The sequence below is a fragment of the Micromesistius poutassou genome, assembly GCF_964030765.1.
Source record: "Micromesistius poutassou genome assembly, contig: SCAFFOLD_5865, whole genome shotgun sequence".
In the NCBI taxonomy this organism is placed as follows: Eukaryota; Metazoa; Chordata; class Actinopteri; order Gadiformes; family Gadidae; genus Micromesistius; species Micromesistius poutassou.
Window position 1 is genome coordinate 12,501 of NW_028177250.1, and position 1,343 is coordinate 13,843.

Consider the following 1,343-nt stretch of genomic DNA (forward strand, 5'->3'; position numbering starts at 1 on the left):
TGTGTGTGTGTGTGTGTGTGTGTGTGTGGTCAGACAGAGCCCAGCCCAACGCCCCTGTGTGAGCAGCTCCCGTGTGTGTGTGAGATGGCAGTTAAACTCATCACATCAGACCACTAATTGCCTGGCGGTGGACTAAAGGATGACTGGCATTGTCCACCAGACACACGCACACACACACACACACACACACACACACACACAGTCACACCACCCCGGTCACGTGACATCACCGGCACGTCACCTGCGCCGTCTGAACAACAGCTTCTCTTTGTGGACGAGGAGCTTTTCCTTCTCACTCGTCTGGTGAGAAGAGAGAAATGATTCACCCCGGGGTGAATTAGTTTTAATAACTCATTGTGTTAATTTCTCTTTTCACCTTCCACTGACTCCACACACACACACGCGTGCACAATCAATCGCTCGCACGCACGCACACACACACACACACGCACGCACGTGCATACACGCACACACGCGCACAATCGCTCACACACACACACACACACACACACGTGCAGACACATGTCATTGAGTATTTAATACGTCTAACCACATGTTTTATTTCCTTATATACTGACAGGTGTGTTTCCTGAGGCTATGGAGAAAGGAGGTGGTGGTGGTGGTGGTGGTGCAGGTGCCAGTTTGTGGTGGAGGTGGGTGGTCAGCCAAAAGTCAATGTCACACACACACACACACACACACACACACACGGACATGCATGCACACACACACACACACGCATGCACACACGCATGCACACACACACACACACAACACCTATGAATGGCAGTTTTGGTGTCTTGAAAAGCACTGTATGAATGAATTAAATATTATTATTATTATTATATTATTAAAGTTATCAAATGTCAAATATCCATAGTGACCTGCCAATTTCTCTCTTTCATAGTTCGTTGCCAACACAACTGACAACTAACACACACACGCACACACAACCACACGCACGCACACACACACACACGCACACACACCCCGACCTGCTCGGTGAGGAGGTCGTCACGCGGGGCCTCCCCGGACCCCCTCAGCCAATCACGTCTTGATTAGCCCTTCAACCAACCCGAGCTGACCAGTGCCTCCTGGTGGGTTCGGCCCTAAAGCTGCCTGCACGTGACCTACAGACACACAGGGGTCATCCAGGGTCATCCAGGAGCAGGCAGGGGTCACGCTGCCCGCTTACAGGTCGACCGTGGCTTACGGGGCTCGAACCCAGAACCTTTCGGTCAAGCTGCCCCCCCCCCCCCTCCCCCCCCTCCCCCCTCATAGCATGTGGTCTACCAGGAAGCGAAACCAGCAACACAGAGAGCGGACGGTCGTGTTACGAGCGG